The sequence below is a fragment of the Pongo pygmaeus genome, chromosome 3 (assembly GCF_028885625.2).
Source record: "Pongo pygmaeus isolate AG05252 chromosome 3, NHGRI_mPonPyg2-v2.0_pri, whole genome shotgun sequence".
Taxonomy (NCBI): domain Eukaryota; kingdom Metazoa; phylum Chordata; class Mammalia; order Primates; family Hominidae; genus Pongo; species Pongo pygmaeus.
In genome coordinates this window covers 200,427,071-200,454,134 of record NC_072376.2, presented here as the reverse complement: position 1 = coordinate 200,454,134, position 27,064 = coordinate 200,427,071, and the positions used below count along the sequence as shown (strand labels likewise).

The 27,064-nt window shown below is 40.3% G+C and overlaps 1 long non-coding RNA gene across 1 annotated transcript in view; it reads right to left on the bottom strand.

The window, feature by feature from the left end:
• Positions 1-622: 622 nt before the first annotated feature.
• LOC129035587 (uncharacterized) overlaps positions 623-27,064 on the bottom strand; it is a 150,324-nt gene continuing 123,882 nt past the window's right edge. The window contains exons 2-3 of the long non-coding RNA XR_008502236.2: positions 1,158-3,503; positions 623-843 (exon numbers count right to left, since the gene is read on the bottom strand). This is a non-coding gene — a long non-coding RNA (uncharacterized LOC129035587). The remainder of the gene's footprint in view (positions 844-1,157; positions 3,504-27,064) is intronic.

Below are 27,064 nucleotides of genomic sequence, written 5' to 3'. Positions count from 1 at the left end.
GCTCCCTGGAAGCGGAACACTGTATCCAGCCCGTTTTTTGACCCTGCACATATGATACAGGCTCCAAAGATCATCTGAAAGAGGTTTCATAGAGGAAAAATGATTTGCTATGAACCTAGAGTAAACCAGGGCACCACATCCTGACATGGACCACTGGGCCAGCTCAGCCATGTCGTAAAGGAAGTTAATCTCTGGGCTTAACAAACACCTATATGTCACACTAAAGGAGTAAAATATCCTTAATTAAAGGTAGGGTATTGCACTCTATTATTGTTGGAATGCTCTCAGTAACTATTTTTCAAAAATCAGATGTTAAATCACATTACACCCTAAGAGTCTTTGTCTACAAATGATTGCTGTGGTTTAGAGAGCTTTCATTCCTTTGATAAAAAACTGTTGAATACCTACTATGTGCCAAGCAGTATTCCAGTCAGTGCGGACAAAAAAATTACCGAAAGAGCATTTCCTGCCATCCAAAATGACACAGATTAAAGACACATAAACAGCTAGTTATAAAGCGATTTGATCAATTCCATAGTAATGTACAAATTGCTATGGGAGCCCAAAAGGAGTAATCAGGGAAGCATGACAATCACACACTTGGAAGTGCTGGCAGGTGCTGAACTGCGTGAGGGCGCACAGCTTGAACCCGAAGGGCCCTGGAGTCTTGGCGCTGCCTCAGTCACCGCTGACACCACCGCTGTTTGTGCCGCCATCCTCGCTGGGGCAGCAGAGGCAACTCTAGGACATTGGTAACAGAAGAGCCCGAGAGGGAGAAACAGTCAAGTAAGGCAGGTCTTCGGAAATGACTTTCCACAAAAGCCAAGCAGAACTTGATACTTGCTTTCAAAGAAGATGCAGATATAAAAAAGAATAGAAACGCGATTAAACCGCCAAATCCTTTACTCCTTTTTCTGTTGTCATAATGTCAGCCTTTCTCATTGATACATAGCTTATTATCACAGAACATGGACCTTAATTTCAAAACCACAGTTTAAGGACTCACCCCCACTCCGCCACACACACACACACCCTCTCCAAAAAACCTGCTTCCTTTTTGAAGAGTTATTTTTGCTTAGGTTTCATTCTTGCCTGCATCCACAGCTTCATTTTTGTTTGGAGTTTTAAATAGCAGTTAAAAAAAAGAAAGAGCTTACCTCTTTGAAAAGCAGTGTAACGTCTGGCTCTGTGTTTCTCCTGCCACCTGGGAAAATGACTTCAGATGGTCTGTTGGGAACTACTCACACGGTAGCTCCCTCCCACTCACAGGCAAAGCAGTCCCCTCCTGAGGCCACAGACTGAGGGAGGAAGCGGGGCCATGTCAGCTTAGAGACGGCGGGCACCTTTCTTCCACGGTTGTCCTGCAAATTGCTTTACCACTAGAAGCCTAGAAGGAGGAGTTTAGAACCATCTGTTTTTCCTTGACAGTTAGGAGTAAAATGGGGGATTTTAAGATAAAAAAGTTTATATATGGCTATTTTTTTTTCTTTCCAATGTTGTGTTTTTTTATTTTTATTTTACTAAGCTCTGGGATACATGTGCGGAATGTGCAGGTTTGTTAAATAGCTATACATGTGCCTGGTGGTTTGCTGCACGCATCAACGGGTATATATGACTATTCTAACCTAAAGTGAAACTTGACATGCAGAAGAAAGCAGTGGGAGATGCAGAGACATCTCTACTAGTTTAGAACTTTGTGTGAGGCTTTGAATGTTGTGAGCTCCTAAAAATTTAAGATGATTTTCTGATATAAATAAATCATGAGTGCCAGAATTAAATAAATGGTATTTGTATAAGAAGACCCTTGTTTTCCTTCTGTGCTGTTTTATTGTTTGATGTCTATGAAACAAGGTTGTGAAAAGAGTGAAAATCTGCCAAGAGAAAGAATAAGAGAAAAACGTGGATGGATCCTCATGGGAAGTACCCACTTTGCAGAATGGCATCTGTCCTGGTAGATGTCGCCCACAGTGATGGCCTGTGTTTTCAGGATGCATCCAACAGGCCTCCTCTTGCCCTCCTGAGGCTGGAATGGCCTTGGCCACACTGTAGGGGCAGAAAGGAGACCAACGCATGTGCAGAGACTAAAACTGGAGAAGACAAACTTGGATTCCACAGCACTGTGGCAGGACCCGCAGGGTGGCCCAGCACACTGCCCACCACAGTGACTCACGCAGCTGTCTGCTTCTGATGAAACCACATGCCAGGGGCCCTCAGCTACAGAGGCACTCCACAGTGAATACTCCCTTCCATGTGGTTAATGGGCCAAGGAGAAAATCACTGTTGGTAGTATGTTCATTAGAATTCTGTGAGAATAATAGTGACAAGAATTTCATTGGCTGGGATTCTAAAATGCGTCAGGCACTGGGATAGGGACTGGAAAGGCTTTATCTCCAATTACAATTCTGTTATATAAATAATGTATTCCTCAGAAAATTAGAAGCCAAAAAGTTAAATGACTGAACAATGTTCACATAAGTAGCAAGTTGCAGAGGTTGTGGTTGAACCTAATATTTCCGACTCCTGAAAATTTTCGCAATCTCACTGTAGATCCCTTAAATAATGGTGCCGTCAGGTACCATTTATTAAGCATTTACTGCGTACCTGATTTTCTTTTATGCATTTTACATATATCCTCTTATTTAATCCCCACCATCAGTTTTGCAGTCAGGGTTATTTCTGTTTGCAAATCTCTTATAAAATTGAATGTTTGACAGTCTAGGTAAGGTTTGGGGATAGTTATCATCTGTGATACAGAAGGCAAGCCGGGTCTTTGTTGTTCAGGGAGCAATCTTGTTTGGGGAGCAGATTGGACATAAAGTTGTCTACATCTTGACAATTCTGTAAGAGTCTCTAGAAATATTAGCCAACACTGTGCTCCTTGTATATTTCATATTGCCATGAGTGAATCAGAAATAGCATCTTTTACCCACAGAGGATAACAACTGCATTACACTGATAACAGTGATTAAGATTAGAACAAGTTTTGGGGTCATGCCAACCTGGTTTAGAACCCTGCTTTTTTCAGTATGACCCTGTAGATATTATGTAAGCTTTCTAAGCCTCCATTTTCTCATTTGTAAATTATAGATAATAATACCTACCTTGTACGTATTCTTGTTGTGCAAATTAGATAAGATGACACCCATAAAACACTTAGTACAGTGTCTGGCAGCTACTAAGTGCAAAATAATTGGTAGCTATAGTTATCTTAAAACAAGAAATAATCACATTTTCTAGGTTGAACCAGTTAGGATTGGATATAGCTGTGCTTAACAGGAAAAAAAAATAGCGGTGGCCTAAAGAAGATAAAAATGTACTTATCTCTCGTGAAAAAGAAGCAGAAAGCAGGTACTCCAGGACACATACAGTGACTCTGCGGTGTCATCAGGGAGACCCACGCCGTTGTCTTTGTTCCAACATCTAGACAGTGGCTTCCATTCTCAAGGTCACTCATGGTGCAAGGTGGCTTCAGCAGCTTAAGCCAGGACATCTGACTTTTGGGCCTAACGGAGAAAAAGTAAGACAAAAAGGCACCCCTGAAGCTGAGTAAGCTCCCTTTAAGTCACCTTCCGAAGAGTCCTATACAACTTGTCTGCTTCCATCTCACTCACCAGACCATAGCTATATGACCACACTATGCCACAAGAAAACTCAAAAGAGTTGTGGTTTATTCCAGGAAAAATGTCCAGCTGAAGGTATCAGGATTTGTTTCTAAGAAGGAATGGAAAGAAATATGCTGGAGAAAGCAACTGGCAGAGGCCCTGCCATACTGGGCAGGAGGATCTCACCGTGACGATGCACGTCATGCTGATGGAGTAGTGGTGATCTCTTAGCCCGCTATTTCACTATGAAGATGAGTAAACGCTCATCCGCGGAGGCAACAGGATGCATGAAGGATCACAAGTGAGGCAGTGGCAGTGTCCACAGAGAACTCAGACCTTCTGACTTCCAACTGGTTCAATGTATTTTTCATTCAAATTCACTGCTTTCTCATAAATGACTTTGGCTTTTTGAAAATCCCCATTTAGGCTGGGTGTGGTGGCTCACGCCTGTAATTCCAGCACTTTGGGAGGCCGAGGCGGGTGGATCACGGGGTCAGGAGATCTAGACCATCCTGGCTAACACGGTGAAACCCTGTCTCTACTAAAAATACAAAAAATTAGCCAGGTGTGGTGCTGTGCACCTGTAATCCCAGACACTTGGGAAGCTGAGGCAGGAGAATGGCATGAACCTGGGAAGCGGAGCTTGCAGTGAGCTGAGATCGCGCCACTGCCCTCCAGCCTGGGTGACAGAGCAAAACTCGGTCTCAAAAAAAAAAAAAAAAAAGAAAAAAAGAAAATCCCCTTTTAGGGATATTAGATAAGTATTGCTTTTAAGGCTTTCAGGTCTTGTTTTGTGATTTGTCTGCATCGGTTAACAGCTTGTCACTCCCCAGTATACAACATGTCTTCCATTGTAATCACAGTTTGTAATCACCAACAGCCATTTCACCAAAGGCAATGAATACGATTCTGTTAGTTGCTCCATGGATGTTATTTTCTAAGCCTTTAATTATTTTGTTACACTCCTCTCAGTTTTTTTCATTACTCTTCCAGTCTACAATTTATTCTATAGAGATATAGTTTGCCCTTCCTGCAGTTATATAGCCCATGGAAATATTACAGAATATATAATTTGCAAGCTTATGTTTTTATTAACAAAAATTTAGTTTGCATGGTTCTATCTCATTTAAACTAAAATCTTCCAAATATTAGAGTGCTGTTTGATGTCTATGTACTCCTTAGGGTCTTTTTAAATAGAATTGAAAGAACCTTAGAAATAGGAAGCCGTGTATTGCTATAGGCACCCTAGTACATGGACCCAAGCAGTGAAAGACCAGAATCCAGTCCAGGCCCATGAATTTTAAATGAGTCCTCAATTAGAGAGTGAATTCTCTAGCTCCTAATTAAAGAGGCTTTAATCACAGACAATGAATAAAAAGCATGGAAGAACAAGTGGCATAAGGGAAGAAATCATAATTATTTAGATGGCAGGAAGCTGTGATGGAAAAAAGTCTGTGCAGTAACATTCGCTGATCATACTTCCCAGGCATGGCTTCAAAAGACATTTCCTCTTTCTCTCTAGAAAACTGGATTTACCTCAATCACAGTTTCCTTTGAAAATGAGTTAGTAGGGAATTCCAAGCTTCAACAACACATCTTCTCATGGAAAGACAATAATCCTAAGTTGGTAAATGGAAAAGACAACAGGTTATAAACATAGCCTAAAATGAGATATTGGGTTTTGTAAATAATATATATAAACGTGTCTATTTTAAAAGTTCTAGAAGGATATACACCTAGATATTGATAGCAATTATCTTGAGTGGTAGAACTGTGAAATTTCTCTCTTTTGCATATACATATATATTTACGTATATGTAGATAATTTACTTGTATACTATATTTACTTGTATACTATATATATACTGTTTTTCTAAAAGGAAAGGCATGTTTATGTTTTAATTTTTAAAAACATACCGATGGATGATTAACAACTAACTTTCAAAGAAATAAAATAGGCTAATTCCTAGTTGCACATGTTTGTGAATAAACCAAATCCATCCAGTGAAAGTGTATATTGTGTGGATAAAATATCTATTGTATTTGGAAAAGTTATAGTACCACTTATCCAACAAAACATTTGGTCCTTCTAAGATGTCAGAATTTTTCTACTCCTATTTTTACAAAATTTGAGAAACAAAAAATCTTCTTTTCTTCCAGATGTTCACATGATGGTACTATTATTACTTTTATTATGGTATATTAAGGACAGATGAAAAACAGAGAAATAATACATTCATATGAACTTATTAGCATTTAAAAATAAATTTCTATTTTGTTATATTTTAAAAGCAGTAGCACAAATAAATGACGTATATCATTTATTCAATCTATAAATGATGACAAAGTTCATGGCACATATTGACTGATAATCACTGGCAATAATTCCAAACCCCTAGGACCCAAAGATCCACAGAGAGGGTATCCCTGGCATATCCACTTGGGTTCCTGGCATCTCTACTGTGGGTACAACCTGAATTCCCTGCACTTTATATTATAAGAGGGACTTTCCTGAGATGTCAGTCTTGTCCTTCCACCTTCATTCCCCTTCTCCTGCGCTTTCTCTCACCTGCTCACCCCCTCTCTCCACCAAGGAGCAGGAGATGTATGATAGGAGATGGAGATTCAGCCAGTGCCAAGAAGCAGGGCACTGAGTGAACAAACAGCGTGAGTACAGATTACATAGAAGTGTCCCCCCTGCACTTCAGAACCCTTCTTCTCAGGATCCCACAGCACCCCATGCCCGTGAGCTGCCTTAATCATACATCAAATTCAGCGCTCATGGCAGGAGCTGCTGCTTCCAGTCCTTTTTGTGCATTTGTCTTTCTTATATATGCAATAAAACTCTAACTTGATCATAAACTGTGTCCTCTCTGTGCCTATGGCTGGAACGGTGTATTTCTAGTCAAACCTGGTAAACTGATGTCAGAGCCCAAGAGAAGTCTATAGCCATCAGGCTGAGAGTCATCCTGGAAAAAAAATTCAACCAGGTAGGATGTAAACACTTTGTTTCAGTGAAGGAAGATGCACGGAACTGAGGAGAAAGCCTCTCCGAGGTTGACTTGAACAAAGAGCCAAGGAGCCTGTTAAGAAAGAACGCATCCTAAAGCATTATGAACTGACTGGACACATGTTTAAAAGGTTCAAAAATGAATAATGCTTGGATACTATGTCAGTTTAGTTTGTTCCCAGTCCATTTTCCAAGGAAAAGGAGAACTGTGCATCAAAGGTGAAAACCTTGAATCCTGAAATTTCTATAAATCATAGAGGCACAGAAAAGTCACCCCCAGAGCTCTTCAAATAGGTTATGATTCGAAGGGCGGAGGCAGAGCAGCCGGTAAATCGAGCCAGGACCAGTGTGTCTGTGGCAAACAGATCATGATCCCAAACATAGGCTCTGTGCTTGCAGTTTAGATTTATAGACCAACTCACCAAGTCTCAAGCCACCAATAAAAAGGGGAGAGTTTATATTTCTACCCAATTATGACTGAGCCTCTTTGTGGCCAGCCAGCTTGCCAGGAGAGCGGCTGGCTCACAGTGGGCATCCTCTCATTTTGAAAGGCCTGAGGATGCCGTGGGGGGTAAACAAAGCATGTGTTTCCAAACTTCAGATGTTACACCAATTATTCTTTTTACCTTGTCTGTTAAAATTGGGCCAAAGGACTCACTCTTAAGTTTGCTAACTTCCTTCCCTGGGCAATTTCTGGGCTTCATCACTCATATGATCCCAGGAATTTACTGCACTTTGTAGGGCTCTTCCGCCAGAGAATGTGGTGTCTCTTCTTGGTTTATCTGTTCATCTGTCCATTCCCTCATCCTGTGAAGCAGGGTGAGGGGGAGAGAAGAGATACCAAAACCTGGCCTGGTCATCCCGTCTTTGGAAAGGTGGCTGCCCACTGTGTATTCCCAGGGGAACCCCCAAGTCTAACTCTGAAGGTCAGGCTTCCCTAGAGCCAACCAGACACATGGATCCTTGGTTGCTGTCCCCTGCCAGAGGCTCTAAGTTAAATATATATAGATATATATATCTCATATATACATGTTTACTGGTAAATACACTTCTTCTTTAAAGAGAAGTTTTAAGCTCACAGCAAAATTGAGCAGAATATACAGAGATTTCCCACAAGTCCCCACCCGGCCCTGCACACACAGCCACCCCACTCTCAACATCCATTATTCGAGTGAGACATTTGTTACAACTGATGCACCTGCAATGTCATATCACCATCACCCAGAGTCCACATTCCATTAGGGTTTGCTCTCGGTGTTGCACATTCTAAGGGTTTTGACAAATATATAACAACGTGTGCACCACTGTACTATCCTACGAAATAGTTCCACTGTCCTAAAAATCCTGTTTTCTACTTATTCCTCCCTCCCTCCCCACAAACCCTGGCAACCATTATCTTTTCATTGTCCCCAAGTTGTGTCTTTTCCAGAGTGTCATAGAGTTCAATTGTACAGTATGTACCCTTTTCATATTGGATTCTTTTATTTACTTAGTAATATGCATTTAAGGTTCTTCTGTGTCTTCTCATGGTTTGATGGCTCATTTTTTTTTAGCACTTTTAAAATATTCCATTGTCTGGATGTACCACAGTTTATTGATGCATTCACCTGCTGGACATCTTTGTTGCTTCCAAGTTTGGACAATTATCGATAAAGCTGCTATAAACATGTACATGCAGATTTTTGTGTAGACATGTATTTTCAACTCATTTGGGTGAATACCAAGGAAAGCGATTTCTGGCTCCTGTGGTAAAAGCATGTTTTGCTTTAGAAGAGGCTGCCAAACTGTCTTCCAAAGTGGCTGTGCCATTCTACATTCCCACCAGCAACGAATGACAGTTCCTGTTGCTTCACACCTTTGCCAACAATTGGTGGCATCAGTGCTCTGGACTTTCGTAATTCTGATAGGTGTATGGTAGTGTCTCGATGCTGTTTTAATTGAGAAAGATTTTCATCAAGGCCCAGGACAAATGCCTGGTTCTTATCCACACGCCTTCCTATGATTACCTCTCAGAATTATGGGGTTGCAACGTCCAGAAACAAAGACACCATGGGGAAATCTCTAAGAGGCACACAGCATAGAGGTTTTATCAGGGGAGAGGAGAGCTAAGTCCAGAATGGGCTTCACCACTGCTTGTGTTAGTTTCCTATTGCTGCTGTAGTAAATTGCCACAAATTCCATTGCTTAAAACAGTGCTAACTTACTGTCTTAATGTTCTGGAGGTCAGAAATCCAAAATCGGTCTCACAAGGCTGAAGGCAAAGTGTCAGCAGGACAGGTTCCTTCCGAGACTCTGGAGAACTGTTTTCCTGCCTTTTCCCACCTGTAGAAGCTGCTGCACTCCTTGGCAGGTGTCCCCTTTTCCGTCTTCCAAGCCAGCAGCATAGCCTGTCTCTCTGTCACCACATCACCCTCTTCTGAGGTCACTTCTCCCTCCACCTCCCTCTCACAAGGGTCTCGCGATGATGCTTAGAGCCCACCAGGACAATCAGGTCATCTTCCCATAGTGAGATATCGACAAGGTCCCTTTTGACACATAAGGTAAGGTTCACAAGTTTCTGGGATTAGAACGTGGACATCTGTGGAGGTGTATTATTTAGCCCAGCACAAACACCAAGTAAGGACATCTACAGTCCAAAGCATTTTATGTTCTAATCGACATTTTAGATTCTTTAGATATACATGATACTGCAAAAGAGACTATATCTTACTGTTAGTAGAAAGAAAATAGATAAATCCTTGCCTTTACCTAAAGGAAATCCAGGTAAGAATGACAAAGCATTAATGACATTGGTAGATGCTAATTTCAACCCTTCATTATTAATTCTGTTTGTCTACCTTTTCTCCTATTTTGCCATGTAAGGGGGATCTGTCCCACTCTACCTGTAGCAGATTATCCCCGAATTATTAAAATCCAAATGAACATGTGGCAATTGACTTCTATTATGCACAAATTTATAATTCATAAGGTATCTGCTTCTGTAGGTTGAGGGGTGGTGGCAGTTATTGGATACACAAAACCCAATGGGCTGTTAAATGCATCATGAATTTGAACCACATTACACATTTCAAGTTTCTTGATGAAAATGAGATGTAAAATAGGGGAATTAAACTGTGTTAATTCATTTTTGCCATTCGAGACTATGATTCAATGTTATAGAACCTAGCTAATCAACATTTATGTAATTGGGAGTTTTTTATTACATTCTGAAAGACAAAGTATTTTAAAAATTGATAAAGGCCTTTCAAACATTGTATCCCTTAAAACCAAACTAGCTATAACTGTTATTTGTAGTCAACACTAAAACATAAGAAAATGAAAACAGGGCAGTGGAAAGTAGTAGAAAAAACATTAGATTTATAGCCAAAAAATAATCACAGAATTTTGGCTCTGATGATGCTGCTTATAGCTGTGTACTTTAAGACAAGCAGTTTGATTTCTCTAACCCTCTGTTTCCTTGTTTACAAAATTTGAATGATATTGCCTTCTTCGAAAGATTGTCACAATAAGTAGATGAAATACTGCATCTCAAGTGAATTGTTACATATAAAGTAAGATGTTACTAGGAAGGGCCCACCATGGTCTATAGCTTACTTATAAAACATATCCATTGTTAATTGAATTTTTGGTGGTTTAAATTAACTAAAAATGTTCAGGTATTCTTAAAGTTAAAAGTTACAATAACAAAATTCATCTCTAGCCCCAGAGGACTACTCTAAATTTACCATATTGTTGAAGTTATTATTGCTATTTTATCATCTAAGGAAATACCAACTTCTGGAAATAATAGTAGCTTCAGAAAAAAGGACATGGTTATGGTGTCAAGAGGGCTGAAATGAAAGATATCTAACTCAGCCATTCCATTTGATGCGAAATAACAGGTACAAAGGTACTGACATGACTGGGAGATAGAGAGGGGCAAAAAGCCTAAGGAGAAAACAGCAATTTAAATGACTGAAATCTACAAATGTTTTCATTTAATATATAGTCTTTTAATTTAACACGTTTCGTAAGTAAACTCTCATGATATTTTCTAGAACAGCAATCCACAACCTTTTTGGCACCAGGAATCAGTTTTTCATGGAAGACAATGTTTCCATGGACAGGTGTTGCGGGGAGACAGTGACAGATCATCAGGCATTAGATTCTCATAAGGAGCATGCAACTTAGATCCCTCACATCTGCAGTTCACAATAGGTTTTGTGCTCTTCTGAGAATCTGATGCTGCTGCTGCTCTGACCAGAGGCAGAGCCCAGGCGCAATGCGAAGGATGGGGAGCGGCTGTTATACAGATGAAGCTTTGCTTGCTCGTCTGCCAATCACTGCCTGCGTGCTGCCTGGTTCCTACACTGGTTCATGGCCCAGGGGTTGGGGACCCGTGTTCTAGAAGATGAAAATAACAGTAGCAACAAGTACTACAAACACTCATCCTGAAGAGTTGCACCTACCTCCTAGAATTCTTATCAGGATTTAGAGTATAGCTCACTGAGCTGCCCTCAACCCAGGCCTTTGCCCTGTGACCCCCTGCTCACCCCTGTGTAGCAACCAAAAAGTTAAGCCTGGTACGAATAGACCCTCCAGGACTCTACCCCAGGACCACAGCCAGTATCCTTTCTGATTCGTCCACATCTGTGCTGTCCAGGGCATTCCATGTTTTAAATATCACCTCAGCTCACATACAGACCAGTTACTCTTCTCTATATATATTCAGAGGTCGGCCTTCCAGATCAGCGGCAAATCCTGACACCTAATTATAGGCACCTTTTCCAATTTTCTGTGGATCTAGGATTTTTGTTCAGTACCATCCAAGTGGGGCATTATACAGAGTAGCCAGTCAATACATATTTGTTGTTAGATTGTTCCCAAATGTCCTACTTTCAACAAATAATCTACACTCCTTTACCTTTCCACTCAGATACAGTGTTTTACCTGTTAATAATTTAGCTGCACTTTTTTTTCTCTTGGAATCTTTGCATTGATTCACAATTATCTTCAAATGGGAAAATTAAATCTGTAAATAATTCTTAATAGTCACAGGACCAGGACCCCATCTGTATATGCCATGGATTGCTGTGTTCTAACAAAGCAAGCATAAGCTAGAGTTGTTTACTTATTTATTACAAAATGAATACTGGTTATTAAAAAATAATCTGCTCTGTTTATTAGCTTCCTCAGAGGTAAACACTGTTAATATATAAACACTTTTCTACATGACTTCTAAAATTTTTGATACAAAAAAATGAGGCTTTATTATAAAAGTTTTCTAGTTCTTGCTTTTTTCCCTTGACAGGTTCTTGTCAACCTCTTTTCACGGCAGTACATCAAAGTCCTGTTGATGGTCATTTAGATTATTCAACTACAAATAACATTGTAGAAATATCTTTGAATAACATCTTTGAAATGATTGACAAGAGTGATAAAATATTAATTGTATGCATATTTATACCAAATAAAAATAGTGGGTATTTTTGAGAATTGGATTTTCTTTTGATTTTTCCCTTATCTTTTCTTTTATATTCTCCTAATTTTCTACACTGAACATGTATTAATTTCATAATCAGACAAAAATGTACTAAAATTGAAATTTAAAACACGCTGAGGAAAATAAATAAATATTCAATGTATCAAAAATTAATTCCACTGCACTATAATAAATTATCTGTTGGTCAACGCTTTCATTGTATACTAGACCCTGTGGATTGAACAAGGTCATTACCTATGCTCCATTCATCAAAATGAATGCTTAAAATATCTTTCCATTTAATATGGTCTCAAAGGGATTTGGCAAAATGCCTGCTTGAATGCATTATTAAATATGTCCAGGAGAATACTGTTTTGATTTCATAAGTCAACTTCAGAAGACAATGAACACAGGCACCACAACATTCTTCAGTGAACTATGATCAATTTGGTTCTAGTCAATTGTACCTTGATGGCCTTTGATTAAATTGTGTCATTACAATCACGCCAGTGGATCACCATCATTTGAATTTGACTCGTGGAAAAAGTATTACATAATTTCTTTTTTTTTTTAAGACAGAGTTTTGCTCTTGTTGCCCAGGCTGGAGTGCAATGGCGTAATCTCAGTTCACTCAGTTCACCACCTCCCAAGTTCAAGCAATTCTCCTGCCTCAGCCTCCAGAGTAGCTGGGATTACAGGCTTGCACCACCACGCCCAGCTAATTTTGTATTTTTTAGTGGAGATGGAGTTTCACCATATTGGTCAGGCTGGTCTTGAACTCCTGACCTCAAGTGAACCACCCACCTTGGCCTCCCAAAGTGCTGGCATTACAGGCGTGAGTCACCATGCCCGGCAGTATATACATATATATATACATTTTTTTGAGACAGATTCTTGCTCTGTCGCCCAGGCTGGAGTGCAGGGGCGACCTTGACTCACTGCAACCTCCATCTCCCGAGTTCAAGCTATACTAGTGCCTCAGCCTCCAGAGTAGCTGAGACTACAAGCATGTGCCACCACACTTGGCTAATTTTTGTATTTTTAGTAAAGATGGGGGTTCACCATTTTGGCAAGGCTGGTCTCGAACTCCTGGCCTCAAGCAATCTGCCAGCCTTGGCCTCCCGAAGTTCTGGGATTACAGGCATAAGCCACCATGGCCGGCCCCTCTATAAATATTTTCAAACCATATGACCACTTTATTTGTTTAAATAGAGATTTTTCAACCCCTGAGGAAAGAGCTCTTACTGTCTAGGCTCTCACTGACCACCAGTGCTTTGATCACCATTTTTAATTTTTTAATTGATTAGAAAAAAATAAAAAGAACAATGTGCCAGGTTCAGCTAAACATACCAGAGAAAGATAAAATTAGTAACCATGCGTGGGGTGGTACAGAATTCCAGGGGTTTATTAGGCATAATCCCGCCTCAAGATGAACTCACATGTAAATATTTATGCCAGGTCCAGTGGAAACCTACACACAACAGATGGCTCTCAGGAACAGTAAGGAGCTGGAGATCCACTGGGAGCCACGAAGATCCAAGACTGGCTTAACATGATTCAGGGCAATAAGGCAATTGGTTGGACTGGAAATGAAGTTGGCACGCTGATAGAATTTTCAGAAACGTAAGTGTTATTGCATTTATAACCACGGAAATATAAAGTAAACTTTCCTACATTGGATTCCCTCTTCCTTGCCCATTCAAGATATTTTTTCAGCCTTCAACTGATTTTATCCGTGCTCTAAGAATCCCACTATTCGGGAAGCTGCTATATCTACCTAACCATCATCTTTTACTGAAAAATATTCCCTATGGTGAAAGTATTTTGTGGAATTGTCTACGAAAATGTTAATTATTTTTAAGGTTGTGTCAATGATTTCATGACTAGAGTCAAAAATGCACCTGGGATTTTTGTCCATCGTGGCTGGGAATTACTGCTGCATTTGCCAGTCCACTGGTTAAATGGAACGAGCATGTGAGGCCCAAATGCAGGACCTTGGCAAGCAAGAGTGTCTGGTTTGGTTGTATGTTTTCATTTTGTAGAAGGATATCACAAGCTTTTAAATTGGGTATAAAATGACAGATAGTTACATGACTACTTTTATCTATAAGACAAGGGAGTTGAACAAAATTATTTCTAAGTTCCCTTCGATTTTTGAAATCCCATGATTCTATCCTTTTCACTCTCAACATGACAGTAACGGCTGCCCACTGCTGTAACAGCATTCCAAGAATGTTTTTTAATGACCATCGACTGCCAACTATCATTTTCCGTGTCACTGGCCCAGAAAAAGTCTTGAGGTCCATTTGGAATTTATAGAAAATGAGGCATTAGAACCACAGACTAAAGCTATCCGTTCCTGTGTGGCTTCAGATATAGGGTTTTAGCTGAACAGAAAAAGCATTTCTTAATGGTGACTAACTATTTTGGCCAATCTGTACAAATCCTCATCACCCTTACAAATAGAAGCGATTAATTAGAGTAATGATGACCGATCTTTGGTGCCAGTTCCCAGAAAGTAAAATGCATGTCAAAATATTCCTAAAAGGTTATCTTGGCTGGGCAAAGATGGAACATGAATGCTTTTTCCAAGGTGGCAAATGAACAACACCCCTCCTCTGCAATTATCCATCTGCCTTTTATTATTTTTTGAAAAACGAAGAGGCTTTTGGGGACTAGGAAGGAATAAAAGGCAAGAGTAGAAAAATGGGAGGTATTAGATGGTATCTGAATACTGCATCTCAAAGATTCAGTAAAAGCTCATGAAAATGCTTTGAGACTCTGAGCTTAAGAAGCACTGTGCTGGGACCCAAGTAACCACAGGGAGAAGCCACAGGTAGCCTCTCTACTTCACCATCTAATATGACAGCAGCAGCTTAAAGCAGCAGCTTAGGGCTTAGGGGCAGCAGACCTCCAAGAAGAATTTGAGGGAAAGAAAGAAACTTAAGAGCTGTATTCCTGAGGAAGTCATTGCCACTTTGGGGATTCCTGAGATTACCTGGGAAAGGATCTGCCCTGAGTTGCTGCCTGGAGATTTGGAGATAAGTAGATTTGGGTGTCGGTGTTAGCATGATCACATTTTTACCTACAAGTAATGAAGGTCAGAATATATACACTAATGGTAGATGAATTTCAAAAATTTAGATTTTTACCTGACATAGTGATACAGATACCCTCTATTTTGGTAAATAAAGAGGTAAAATTGAGAGCAAGCCAAAATTCATTTTTTTCAGAGTGAACTGAAGTTAAATAGGAAGTTTTAAAGTAGAGAAGTAGAAAGATTGTTGTGTGCAAATATCACTATTATACTTTAAGGAAGTGTTATCCCTCACTATTAACTATGGAAACTGGCCAAGTCAATACAACACTCTGGCCTTATTTTTTGATTACAAAAATAGGAGGATAAATAAAGTGATTCTTAAAGCCCTCTATAAGTTTTAATGTTTGTAATATTCCATGATTCTGCCAATTGCTTCTAAGAAAAAATATAATATATATTATATATTATATATAGATCAAAGGTGGTGGGTAATTTGGGTGTTAGGTCCTTCGATTATTTGGTTACTTTTATTTTTGATGTTTTGATATAACATAAACTGCTATAATTATCAACATCGATTTTAGTCTTTAAAATATTACCTCCATTTAGACCTGTAGTAATGGGAGAAGTTTTCTATTTTTAGCCATGAAATCCTCTGCACCACAGTCACAAATTCAGGTGGAAAAAAGAATTTGCCTTCTCTATACAGTATATGCCAACTTCTCTATACAGCATGCCAACCTCTCTATACAGTATATGACAACCTCTCTATACAGTGTATGCCAACCTCTCTATACAGTGTATGCCAACCTCTCTATACAGTATACGCCAACCTCTCTATACAGTATGCCAACCTCTCCACACAGTATGCCAACCTCTCCACACAGTATACGCCAACCTCTCTACACAGTGTACGCCAACCTCTCTACACAGTGTACGCCAACCTCTCTACACAGTGTACGCCAACCTCTCTACACTGTGTACGCCAGCCTCTCTACACAGTGTACGCCAGCCTCTCTACACAGTGTACTCTATATACTCTATATACATATACTCATATAGAGAGTATATGTATATTCTCTATACAGTATGCCAACCTCTCTATACAGTATATGCCAACCTCTCTATACAGTATGCCAACCTCCCTATACAGTATATGCCAACCTCTCTATACAGTATATGCCAACCTCTCTATACAGTATATGCCAACCACTCTATACAGTATGCCAACCTCTCTATACAGTACGCCAACCTCTCTATACAGTATATGCCAACCTCTCTATACGGTATGCCAACCTCTCTATACAGTATATGCCAACCTCTCTATACGGTATGCCAACTTCTCTATACGGTATGCCAACCTCTCTATACAGTATATGCCAACCTCTCTATATGGTATGCCAACCTCTCTATATGGTATGTCAGCCTCTCTATACGGTATATGCTAACCTCTCTATATGGCATGCCAGCCTCTCTATATGGTATGCCAACCTCTCTATACGGTATATGCCAATCTCTCTATATGGTATGCCAACCTCTCTATATGGTATGTCAGCCTCTCTATACGGTATATGCCAACCTCTCTATATGGTATGCCAGCCTCTCTATATGGTATGCCAACCTCTCTATACGGTATATGCCAACCTCTCTATATGGTATGCCAGCCTCTCTATACGGTATATGCCAACCTCTCTATACGGTATGCCAGTCTCTCTATACAGTATGCCAGCCTCTCTATACAGTATATGCCAACCTCTCTATACAGTATGCCAGCCTCTCTATACAGTATATGCCAACCTCTCTATATGGTATGCCAACCTCTCTATATGGTATGTCAGCCTCTCTATACGGTATATGCTAACCTCTCTATATGGTATGCCAGCCTCTCTATATGGTATGACAACCTCTCTATATGGTATATGCCAACCTCTCTATATGGTATGCCAACCTCTCTATATGGTATGCCAGCCTCTCTATACGGTATATGCCAACCTCTCTATATGGTATGCCAGCCTCTCTATACAGTACGCCAGCCTCTCTATACAGTATATGCCAACCTCTCTATACAGTATGCCAGCCTCTCTATACAGTATATGCCAACCTCTCTATATGGTATGCCAACCTCTCTATACGGTATGCCAACCTCTCTATACGGTATGCCAGCCTCTCTATACAGTATATACCAACCTCTCTATATGGTATGCCAACCTCTCTATATGGTATGCCAGCCTCTCTATACGGTATGCCAGCCTCTCTATACAGTATATGCCAACCTCTCTATACGGTATGCCAGCCTCTCTATACGGTATGCCAGCCTCTCTATACGGTATGCCAGCCTCTCTATAAGGTATATGCCAACCACCTAGAGGAAAAACATATCCCAATGCTGCACTCCTCCAGGAGCGACAGGGTCCCCAGATTCAGGTGATCTTCTTCCCTTTAGTCCTTCATTCAACACAATTCACTTCCATAGAGGTATGGTTTCTAGCCTACACCAGTTTATTCATGTAGCAATCGAGCATACTGGGTCGCACTGAAAATGAAATCTCAATTTGCTTCACTAAGGGAACTTTTTATTTCTTTTAAGCTCTGTCTTTGATTATTACCCCGTGGCACAGGAAAAGCAGTGATAAAGCACTTTCACTGATGTCACCCCTGTGATATCTGTTACACCTGCGATGAAGTAATTATTCAACTATAATAACTGCTTCTTAAAATGAAATACAATAAATACTACAAAATCTGTAACTCGATTTAGCTACTTAGGAAATAGGTAGCCATACCAACAGCAAACATCGATTCATGTGTATATGTAATCTGCAATTGTATTCCCATGTTATTTTTAAACGCCCTGTGTTGTGATATCCTCAGTTCAATTATTAGCAAACAGGTGTCCTCATTATACAAAAAGTGTAAATGGCCATCAACAACTCCCCTGACAGCAGAGAAACTAAAGACTCAATTCTCATGGAGAATCACTTTGTCACAGAGATTATCTTTCAGCACCCGCCTGAGTGGAAGTGTCTTTTCTGCTGTACCTAATGCCTGCCTGGGGAATAGATTCTACTTTGGAGACTTCATAAACATTAAAAACAAATTCTGTCCAGAATAAGTAATTCTAAGGCTCACATAAGAAGCATCCACTCACTGCCTCTGCTGATGTTACTTTGCTGGCTACAGGCGAAGAGTATAGTAAATATGGGAGAGGTGATACTGTGGTTAGCTACTACAAAAGATGAGGGAAAACAATAGATCTTAATAAATAAACAACATAGCATTTTGTCTCCATGTTTCAAAGGAAATTGGCTTCTAAAGAAGAAAAGAAAAACCTACTTTCGAACTTTATTTGAACTGTTTAGAAAGAGATTACATAATCAAAACAAGAGAAAGCATAAAAGGAGTTCAACAGCTTGGGCAACACAGGAAGACTGCTTCTACAGAAAAATACAAAAATTAGCTGGGCATGGTGGTGCATGCCTGTAATCCCAGCTACTTGAGAGGCTGAGGTCGGAGATCACCTGAGCCTGGGAGGCAGATGTTACAGTGAGCCAAGATTGTGCCACTGCTCTCCAGCCTGGGCAACAGGGAGAGACACCATCTCAATCCAGCCTGGGCAACAGGGAAAGACCCTATCTCAAAAAAATAAAAAAATAAAAATGAGCTTCAAGAAAACTGGGATTTGTCTTCCCTTTATCTGTATTTTCTGAAAGCGTATAACCTGCCCTACTCACTTCTTCTTCTTCTTCCCATTGCTTGTAGTTTGTTTCTGTTTAAAATTTTAGTAATAATGATTGCCTCTGAAGGGTGTTATAAGTTCTACTAGAACTTCGTTACCTTGAAAAAAGACCTTAATGACCTTGGAGGAAAAAAGTTTTCTCTCTTAACACACACACACACACACACGCACACATATACACATACACTATTTCACTGGTCGGCCATTCATCGTCTTAGCCTAAGTGTCAGTCATTGATATTTTAACAAAATCTATTCAATGTTTGCGTGTAACTGGCCATTCATATATGTAGGAGGTGCGTTATTTGTTAATGTAGACACTCAACTGGAGGCTCTCTGTTACTTCATAAACATTCTGAAGCTGATTTTTATAACTTGTCTTTGTGGCAGATACTAGGTGGAAACACCAACATAGTAAAGCAGTCTGTATTTCTGCTCTGAAAGTCTTTATGAAAACACTCACAGTAGGGGAATTGCTATTTCAGATGAACTGAAAGCTCATATGCAAGCCCTTGCAGACGATAGGAGTTTCTCAGGGACCCTGATAGATTGACTTTGTAGTGGAGACAGAGATTTGCCCTGTTCATTAGTTGAAAAATAAGAGGAAAAGAGCAAGTTTTAAAGTAAATAATTGGGCTGAGTGCAGTGGCCCATGCTTGTCATCCCAGCATTTTCGGAGGCTGAGGCGGGTGGATGGCTTGAGCTCAGAAGTTTGAGACCAGCCTAGGCAACATGGTGAAACCTCAGCTCTATTAAAAATACAAAAATTAACCAGCTATGGTGGTATGCACCTGTAGTCCCAGCTACTTGGGAGGCTAGGGTGGAAGAATGGCTTGAGCCCAGGAGGTCGAGGCTGCAGTAAGCCGAGATAACGCCTCTGCACTCCAGCTGGGTGATAGAGAGTGAGACCCCATCTTAAAAATAATAATTTAGAAAAAAAAAAAAACAGAAACAAATAAATTTGAAAAAATAAATAATTGAGATTAAAATTTTATCCTTTTTAATTAAATTTCACTTTCTAAAATTGATATGCACCAGCTCATGACTTTTACCTTGTATTAATACAATGAGAAAATCGAGGCTTTGCACCCCTAGTGTTTTAAACAACTAATTAGGTTCACATCTTTTTTTTTTCTTTTGTAACAGAGTCTCTCTCTCTGTCACCCAGGCTGGAGTGCAGTGGTGCGATCTTGGCTCACCACAAGATCCACCTCCTGGGTTCAAGCGATTCTCCTGCCTCAGCCTCCCAAGTAGCTGGGATTACAGGTGCCCACCACCACACTCGGCTAATTTTTATATTTTTAGTAGAGACAGGGTTTCACCATGTTGGCCAGGCTGGTCTTGAACTCCTGACCTCAAGTGATCTGCCCACCTTGGCCTCCCAAATTGCTGGGATTACAGGTGTGAGCCACCGTGCCCAGCTGGTTCACGCCTTTTTAGAGCAAGTGTCCTTACCCAGGCCTTGCAGATACTCTCTCACCCTCACAGCCCGGAAAACCACCAACCCCATCAGATTGAGAGAGGGCGGGCTTAAGGGGCTCATCAAAACACTGAAACACTGAAGTTATAGGCAGAATTTTTTTCTTACCTTTATGTGTGTTAGAGTTCTTATTTGCAAACAGCAAAAACTAATTCTGGTGAATTCATGTGAGAAAGGAATTTAATAATACATTGGATAGTTCACTGAATTTACTGGAAATATATTATATATCCCAGAAATCAGTTATAAAACCAAGGGAGGCCAGGGATTCAAAACAATAATGAAAATGACACCGCAGGCAAGACTGGTTAAGACTCCTCTGCTAGCGGACATGGCATTTCACCACTGGAAACAGCTGTTGCTGGCCTGGAACCTTGAATGCTGCTCCAGCTCATGCCTGGAGAATAAATGCTAAGCTGTGCCGACTTCTTTGCAACACTACCTCTGGTTTCAAGACCTGGGACTAAGCAGGATGAGGCCACGTGCCAGCATTCTATCTGTGCAGGTCACAGACTGCAAATGGGCCTCTGCAGATTCTGGGTTCCATGCTGGTGCTGAGGATTGATTGTCCCAAAAACTCATGCAATGAGTTTGACACTGGACAGCTTAAAAGAAAATAGATATACAATGTAAATATATATGTAATGTATATAATGTAATAAAATTATGGAAAATATAATTTTATATAATATAATAATGTAAATATAATTATATATTATATATTATTAGTTGTATTAGTCTGTTTTCATGCTGCTAATAAAGAATACCCACGACTGGGTAATTTACAAACAAGAGAGGTTTATTGGACTGACAGTTCCACGTGGCTGGGGATGCCTCACAATCATGGCAGAAGGCAAACCACATCATACATGGACGGTGGCAGGCAAAGAGAGAGCTTGTGCAGGCAAACTCCCGTTTTTAAAGTCATCAGATCTCGTGGGACTTATTCACTATCATGAGAACAGCACAGGAAAGACCAGCCCCCATGATTCAATTACCTCCCAACAGGTTCCTCCCATGACACATGGGAATTGTGGGAGTTACAATTCAAGATGAGATTTGGGTGGGGACACAGACAAATCATATCATTCCACCCCGACCCCTCCCAAATTTCATGTCCTCACATTTCAAAACCTATCATGCCTTCCCAACAGTCCCCCAAAGTCTTAACTCATTTCAGTATTAACTCAAAAGTCCACAGTCCAAAGTCTCATCTGAGAGAAGGCAAGTCCCTTTCACCTGTGAGCCTGTAAAATCAAAAGCAAGTTAGTTACTTCCTAGAAACAATAGGGGTACAGGCATTGGGTAAATAACAGCCATTTCAAATGGGAGAAATTGGCCAAAACAAAGGAGCTACAGGCCCCAAGCAAGTCTGAAATCCAGCAGGGCTGTCAAATCAGAAAGCTCCAAAATGATCTCCTTTGACTCCATGTCTCACACCCAGGTCATGCTGAGGCAAAAGGTGGGTTCATGTAGTCTTGGGAAGCTCCACCCCTGTGGCTTTGCAGGGCATAGCCTACCTCCTGGCTGCTTTCATGGGCTGGCATTGGAAGTCTGCAGCTTTTCCAGGTGCGCAGTGCAAGCTGTCAGTGGATCTACTATTCTGGGGTCCAGAGGATGGTGGCCCTCTTCTCACAGCTCCACTAGGTGGTGCCCCAGTAGGGACTTTGTGTGGGGCTCCAACCCCACATTTCCCTTCTGCATTGTCCTAGCAGAGCTTCTCCATGAGGGCCCTGCCCCTGCAGCAAACTTCTGCCTGGACATCCAGACATTTCCATACATATTCTGAAATCTAGGCGGAGGTTTCCAAACCCCAATTCTTAATTTCTGTGCACTTGCAGGCTAAATACCATGTGGAAACTGCCAAGGCTTGGGGCTTCCACCCTCTAAAGTCACAGCACAAGCTCTATGTTGGCCCCCTCAGCCATGGCTGGAGTGCCTGGGATGCAAGTCACCAAGTCCCTAGGCTGCACACAGCATGGAGACCCTGGGCCTGGCCCAGGAAACCACTTTTTCCTCCTAGGTCTTCAAGGATGTGATGGAAGGGGCTGCCATGAAGACCTCTGACATACCCTGGAGACATTTTCCCCATTGTCTTGATGATTAACATTTGGCTCCTGGTTACTTACCCAAATTTCTGCAGATGGCTTGAATTTCTCCTCAGAAAATGGGATTTTCTTTTCTATCGCATTGTCAAGCTGCAAAATTTCCAAACTTTTATGCTCTGCTTCCCTTATAAAACCAAATGCTTTTAACAGCACCCAAGTCATCTCTTACATGGTTTGCTGCTTAGAAATTCCTCTGCCAGATACTCTCAAGTTCAAAGTTCCACAAATCTCTAGGGCAAGGGTAAAATGCTGCCAGTCTCTTTGCTAAAATATAACAAGTGTCACCTTTGCTCCAGTTCCCAAAAAGTTCCTCATCTCCATCTGAGACCACCTCAGCCTAGATTTCATTGTCCATATTATTATCAGCATCTTGGTCAAAGCCATTCAACGAGCCTCTAGGGAGTTCCAAACTCTTCCACATTTTCCTGTCTTCTTCTGAGCCCTCCAAACTGTTCCAACCTCTGCCTGTTACCCAATTCCAAAGTTGCTTCCACATTTTCAGGTATCTTTTCAGCAGCGCCCACTCTACTGGTACCAATTTACTGTATTAGTCTGTTTTCACACTGCTAATAAAGACATAGCCAAGACTGGGAAATTTACAAATGAAAGAGGTTTATTGGACTTAACAGTTCCACATGGCTGGGGATGCCTCATAATCATGATGGAAAGCAAGGAGGAGCAAGTTACATCTTATGTGAATGGCGGAAGGCAAAGAGAGAGCTTGTGCAGGCAAACTCTCATTTTTAAAGCCATCAGATCTCAGAAGATTTATTCACTATCACAAGAACAGCAAAGAAAAGATCCACCCCCATGATTCAATTACTTCCCATCAGGTTCCTCCCAGGGACACATGGAAATTTTGGGAGTTGCAATTCAAGAGGAGATTTGGGTGGGGACACAGCCAAACCATATCATACACACACATATGTTTTAGGAAATTGTGCTTTTCACTGAAAATACAGTTTATAGCTTTTATCAGATTCTTATCCAGGTTGGTAACCTAATCAGGCTAAGAACTGCTATGAATAGAATCATAGAACTTTACCTCCAGAAGGAACCAGAGAACCAAAGAGATGAAGAAGTCACACACTACCAGCCATTAGCACAATTAACACAAGAGCTAGAGTAGAAAGTCTTGGAAAGCTGAAGCTGTTTGTATTTAAACAAACATAATCCTATTGATGGGCCTTCGATTTGAAATTTATATGTAACTTTGTATCTCCCAATAACTTTTCAATTTATGAGAACTGTTAAACTCCTTTACAGTCACTAGGTGAAGAAAACTTATTAGCAGACACAGAAAAGAGCTTCACCTTGTTAACTGATAGATTCAATGCCATCCCCATCAAGCTATCAATGACTGTCTTCACAGAATTGGAAAAAACTACTTTAAAGTTCATATGGAACCAAAAAAGAGCCCGCATTGCCAAATCAATCCTAAGCCAAAAGAACAAAGCTGGAGGCATTATGCTACCTCACTTCAAACTATACTACAAGACTACAGTAACCAAAACAGCATGGTACTGGTACCAAAACAGACATATAGACCAATGTAACAGAACAGAGCCCTCAGAAATAATACCACACATCGACAACCATCTGATCTTTGACAAACCTGACAAAAACAAAAATGGGGAAAGGATTCCCTATTTAATAAATGGTGCTGGGAGAACTAGCTAGCCATATGTACAAAGCTGAAACTGGATCCCTTTCTTACACCTTATACAAAAATTAATTCAAGATGGATTAAAGACTTAAATGTTAGACCTAAAACCATAAAAGCCCCAGAAGAAAACCTAGGCAATACCATTCAAGACCTAGGCATTACCATTCAGGACTTCATGACTAAAACACCAAAAGCAATGGCAACAAAAGCCAAAATAGACAAATGGGGTCTAATTAAATTAAAGAGCTTCTGCAACTATCATCAGAGTGAACAGGCAACCTATAGAATGGGAGAAAATTTTTGCAATCTACCCATCTGACAAAGGGCTAATATCCAGAATCTATAAAGAACTTAAACTAATTTACAAGAAGAAATGAAACAACCCCATCAAAAAGTGGGCAAAGGATATGAACAGACACTTCTCAAAAGATGACATTTATGCAGCCAACAGACACTTGAAAAAATGCTCATCATCACTGGCCATCAGAGAAATGCAAATCAAAACCACAATGAGATACCATCTCACACCAGTTAGAATGGTGATCATTAAAAAGTCAGGAAACAACAGGTGCTGGAGAGGATGTGGAGAAATAGGAACACTTTTACACTGCTGGTGGGACTGTAAACTAGTTCAACCATTGTGGAAGACAGTGTGGTGATTCCTCAAGGATCTAGAACTAGAAATACCATTTGACCCAGCCATCCCATTACTGGGTATATACCCAAAGGATTATAAATCATGCTGCTATAAAGACACATGCACATGTATGTTTATTGAGGAACTATTCACAATAGTAAAGACTTGGAACCAACCCAAATGTCCATCAATGATAGACTGGATTAAGAAAATGTGGCACATATACACCATGGAATACTATGCAGCCATAAAAAATGATGATGAGTTCATGTCCTTTGTAGGGACATGGATGAAACTGGAAACCATCATTCTCAGCAAACTATTGCAAGGACAAAAAACCAAACACCGCATGTTCTCACTCATAGGTGGGAATTGAACTATGAGAACACTTGGACACAGGGTGGGGAACATCACACACTGGGGCCTTTTGTGGGGTGGGAGGGAGGGGGGAGGGATGGCATTAGGAAATATACCTAATGTAAATGACGAGTTAATGGGTGCAGCACACCAACATGGCACATGTATACATATGTAACAAACCTGCATGTTGTGCACATGTACCCTAGAACTTAAAGTATAATAATAAAAAAAAGATCTTCACCTTACATGAAAAAAATTTAAAATAAATTTTAAAACTTGGATGTTGTAACTTGGCTGCAAGTTACTTCTCCTATCGGGGCCACTTTAAAATGACAGGCAACACTATTTCCACTCACTTCCAGTATTAAAGGTACAATTAGATCTCTAAATTAAAAAATATATATATTTCTGGGGGCATATATGGTTCTATTGTGAAATATTCTAAGTTGAGTCAACGTTTGAGTTAATGAGCTTCATTAAAATGTGTTAGCAGATTCTTAATCATTTGCTTTGTAGAATTTCTTTCCTTTGCTTCCTTTTCTCCTTTTCTTTTTCCTTGCTTCCATCCTATATTGAAGAAACGCACGTAAACACTCGTGTAGGAAAGAATCACGTATCATGCATGGGTTTCTTTTACTCCATCTGTACTACAATGGCCACTTGTCAGAATTCGACCTTTCATTTAAGAATTGTTTTGTTTTGTTTTGTTTTTTTTGAGACAGAGTCTCCCTCTGTCACCCAGGCTGGCGTGCAGTGGCCCGATCTTGGCTCACTGCAAGCTCCGCCTCCCGGTTTCATGCCATTCTCCTGCCTCAGCCTCCCGAGTATCTGGGACTACAGGCGCCCACCACCATGCCCAGGTAATTTTTTGTATTTTTAGTAGAGACGGGGTTTCACCGTGTTAGCCAGGATGGTCTCGATCTCCTGACCTAGTGATCCGCCCACCTCAGCCTCCCAAAGTGCTGGGATTACAGGCGTCAGCCACTGCGCCTGGCCAGAATTGTTTTATAAAGCTGAGAAAAAGATAAGAATAGCTTGATATGAATAATAGTAACAGTGAAAAAAATGAAACTGGCCACCAAATATTTAAATATGTGTCTTTATTAATCTTTATTCAAGAAGCTTTCAGAATGCTTTAATTAACCTGTAAAATCCCATGAAGACATATGAGTAGAAAAATACAGCATTCTTCATTTTATGTGTTAGCAAACCAAGGCAAAGAGAAAGAAGGCTTCCTTAGGCATGCATTTTTAAGCAGTAACCAGGGGGTTACAAAGTCATCAACATAATAATAAGACAATTCAGACTTCTAGACCACGAAGGAGGCAATACGCTAGGTAGTATGACTGTGTGAAGTAGATGTTAAATGAAATTGGTGGTCAATATTACCTCGTTAGTAACCATGGGCTGTGAATAATATATTGGAATAAAAGAGGCAAGGAGAAGGTGGTTGGTGGTGGGAGTGGGAAGTTATGACAGTTTTTTGGTGGCTTCAGAAGATACTTGGTCTGAAGAGAGCAGAGAATTTAGAGGAAAAGTGAAGATCTGAAAATACATATTTGAATAAGTAACTGTAAGCTGTTTGTAATTAAACTATATCTTTCCTTTAAGCTGTTTGTATCTTTCCTTTCTAAGTGTCTGGATCGTGTATAATAGGAAGTATAAATTCCCTAAGTAGTTTGTTATTACTTGAAACATTACACCTAGGAGTTTAATTTGGGGAGAGTGATTTATCAAAGCAGGATTTTAAGAAGACATGGCTGGTATTTCCATGAATAAACTTGAACTAGAGCACTGGTAGGGAGAATAAAAAGGTAGAAAAAAACTTCCAAAAATATTATGAGAACACATGTAATACTGATAATATTATTTGCCTTTCAACAATTTATGTCACACAATTGGCAGGAAATTGAGCCAGGTCCCAAACTCAAACATTCTGACATCAAATAGTGGGCTCCTCCTACC